General features: G+C 36.9%; 1 pseudogene; it reads left to right on the top strand.

Annotated features, from left to right (window-relative positions):
- The first annotated feature begins 222 nt into the window (after positions 1–222).
- Positions 223–2,356, top strand: LOC101835921 (annotated as a pseudogene).
- Positions 2,357–3,770: the final 1,414 nt, after the last annotated feature.

Below are 3,770 nucleotides of genomic sequence, written 5' to 3'. Positions count from 1 at the left end.
TAGTAGTTTAGTAACTTGGCAGTAGAAGGTTATCCTCCAATATCCAAGTGATTATTAGCACTGGGTAATTAGTTAGGTGTCTAGTACAGGACATGATCTCTTTCCTGTTGAGCAGGTCTTGAGTACAATTAGAATTTATGCTTATGATCAATGTATTCTATTTCTGCACGGTTTGGGTTTTGTGAAATGTAGGTGACATGTTGCAGTTTATAGGCATCATGTATGGTTCGGACTGTTGGTTGCTTCTTTCCTTTGGAAGATTGCAAGTCACCTTCAGGTATGGAGAAAGCCATTCCTCAGGGAAGAACCTTTGAGATTATTTCCAGCTAAGGAGCCAATGGTTGTTATTTTTCTTTGCCATTCATTAATAATATTGTCTATTTATGGCCCATGTTAGAAAATTTCCACATATCATTTTTATCACTATAATTTTTAGTTGTCAATTTTATTGTTAGTTTGCATTACTCTGGCAAATTTCTTATTTAAATCTTAATTTTTCTAATCTATGTAGTATTATAACTGTAATGTCTGTGGGTGGTCTTCATCATCTTCTGGTAATGAAGCTACTAGTGTAATTACTTTATACCTTCTGTTCCTTCTCATGTCAAGTCACATCTTTTAAATCTCTGTGTTGAGGATTTTACGTTTAAAATTCACACATTATTTAAATTCTCCATGGGATTTTGTTATGCAGTGTGACAGGAGCTTGGAAGTATAGGATATCAGTGGTATTAGATGAGAGCTTGCATATTAGCATTGCAGACTTTTCAGAATTACTCTGTAACTGTGTTAGCTCAGTGCTTTTCCTACAGTATGATTCTATCTACTCTTCATCTCTCAGAAATTAATTCTGATTATTCATTGCTGATATTTGTTTTTTGTTATTGATATTGCTGTTTAGAGCCTGGAATTTTTGTAAATATTTTCCTAATATATCTGAGTCACTGGAACTTAAGTAGTTTTCAAGATAAATTCTTTCTGTTTAAATCGGAACTTAAGTAGTTTTCAAGATAAATTCTTTCTGTTTAAATCTAAGTTGCTTTTGTGGGAGTCTTGGTTTTGCTATTCATACAGAATCTATAGATGCATATATAGAAGCTTCTAGTCTAGTAGGTTTCCATCTGACCCCTCAAATGGCCCTTAGCGTTAGCTATCTATTCCTGCATTTCTTCCCTTACTCTACCTCTTATTTTCCCATTTATATGTAAGTGTCTCTCTCCTCCATAACTATGTATAATATTTCTTCTTCCTTGGTAGATTGTCCCCAGACCCAAGTGATATCTATTTTTGAAAGTAAAATGTGTTATTAAGGTGTTCCTAGATGCAACAGATGGAAAGATCCTGTTATCAAATCCAGTCTGTTACTCAATGTCTTTTTACTGGAGAGTTGCAGCAATTGATACTAAGGGTTATCATTGAGCAGTATTTGTTTACTCCTGTTATCTTATTGTTGTGGTGTATGTTTTCCCCTGCCCTTTTGATTTGCTGGACTGATATTATTTATTCCTTATATTTTGTCAGATTTGGATACCCTCAGGTTCAAATTTTCCTTTTAGTGTCTACTGTAGAGTTGGATTTATAGCTAGATAATGTTTAATTTAGTTTTATCGTTGAAACGTGACCTTTCTCTGTTTTTGAGCGTTTTGCTGGGTTTTGTAGTCTGTGCTGTAGAACATCTTTCTAGGAGCTTACTTCTCCATGAGAAGTAAGGTATTGTTCTATTGGGTTTTCCTTTATATGTTACTTGGTCTTGTTTCTTTTTAATCTTTAATAGTCTTTCTTTATTCTGTAAGTTTAGGGTTTTGATTTTTATATTTCACTTAAAATTTTTTCTGGCCCTCCTTCGGCCGGGAAACCCCGTTGTGCGTCCCTTCCTTTCTGAGTTGCCATCTGTGATGGAGCCTCTGCCAAAACGCAAATTTTCATGAAGACCCTTATGGGGAACACCATCACACTGAAGGCTGAACCCTTGGACACTATAAAAAATGTAAAGGCCAAGATCCAGGATAAGGCTGATATTTGCTGGTAAGCAGCTGGAAGATGGCTGCACGTTGTCTGACTACAACATCCAAAAGGAGCCCACCCTTCACCTTGTGATGAGATACCTGGTGGTGCGAAGAAGAGGAAGAAGCAGTCTTACACCACTCCCAAGAAGAATAAACATAAGAGAAAGAAGGTTAAGTTGGCTGTGCTGAAGTACTATAAGGTGGACGAAAATGGCAAAATTAGTCGCCTTCGGCGAGAATGTCCATCTGGTGAATGTGGTGCTGGAGTTTTCATGGCTAGCCATTTTGACAGACATTACTGTGGCAAGTGTTGTCTGACTTACTGCTTCAACAAACCAGAAGACAAGTAGTTGTGAATGGATAAATAAAAAGAGAGGAACTGAAAAAATTTTGTGGCCCTTTTGATTTGGTATTTCGATTATTCTTACACTACTCCTAGCTTCTCCTATTTTAAGTTGCTGAAGTTTTATTCTATGGTTTTTGTTGAAAATATTTTATGCCTTTGGTATGGGTTTCATCTTTCTTTATTTAATATTGTTTACAGACTTGGTCTTTTCACAGTGTCCTGGATAACTTATTCTTGGATATTTTTTAGATTTAACATTTACTTTGAGACATTCATTCCTTCTACCTTGTCTTCAATGCCTGAGGTTCTCTCTTTAATGACATGTGGCTTGCTTTACAACTGTGGTTTTAAATCAGTTTTGTTTTTTCTTCAGTTATTCTATTCTATTTAATTCTTCCCCTATGTCTTGAGTCATTCCACTTTTAATCTGTGGTTTTAATTATTAATTCATAGCCTCTGTAAATTCATTGAACATATTCATATTAGTTACTTTGAGGTCCTCTAGTGCTTCAGGCATATTGCATTTCTCATGGTTCCCTGTATGAAGCATGGTGTCTAGGTCCTTGCCAAGGGCATGTTATCTAGGCTGGTTATGTTTTTGTGTTTGTGCTCATGTCTAGGCATCTGGAGTGATGGTGACTGAAGTGAGTCTACATGTTTATGTCTGCTCTTTGTTGTGTTGGTGCTCTGCCCCTTGGTTACTGGAGCCTACTCTTCATCTGTGGAAAGTTCAATGGCCATGGGCCCCTTCTAGAGAGTGTTTCTGCATACCAGTGCCTGGCACAAATGAAGAAAGAAGGGTTAGGAGAACAGGATAAGAGGAAACGTGGGGATGAGCTAAAGAGACCTTGATCCTTTCAAGAGAAAGCATTCTCAGGGAATTGAAGGTGTGATGGAAAGAGGTCTTACAGGTCGGTTGCAGAAAGACAATGACTCATACGGAGAGACAAAGTAGAAAGAACTCAGAGAAACCCGACTCTACACCAAGTGTTGGAATCTCCAGTGAACGGAGTTGAGGTAGGAGGAAGGGCACCTCAATGAAGTTGCTACAGTGTTGAAGATGGGGATGGAGAGATTGTAATGGAACACAGGAAGGACAATATAAATCACCCTGACCCAGAGGGTTCTGGTCACTAGAATTGCCATATATAGTGTTTTTAGATATCTGGAACTGGACATTCTAACCAAAGATGATAGACTATAAGGAAGTCTAAACATGGCCTCATGAAGGAGCAAAATTTGGTCCACACTAAAGTTCAATGGAGTCCCCAAGAAAATCTTACTTAAAAGTTTAAATGTTCAGTTTAGTATATATAATGAATGTGTTTGAACTGGTACTATATGGATTAAAATTGATAAATAATATGGTAAACTGTATAGTTTAGCATTATTAATCCTGTTTGCTGTCAGATATATTA

This window comes from Mesocricetus auratus, unplaced genomic scaffold, assembly GCF_017639785.1.
Source record: "Mesocricetus auratus isolate SY011 unplaced genomic scaffold, BCM_Maur_2.0 Super-Scaffold_100010, whole genome shotgun sequence".
NCBI classification, from domain to species: Eukaryota; Metazoa; Chordata; class Mammalia; order Rodentia; family Cricetidae; genus Mesocricetus; species Mesocricetus auratus.
The sequence above is the reverse complement of the archived record's forward strand: the minus strand, read 5'-3'. Positions and strand labels throughout refer to the sequence as shown.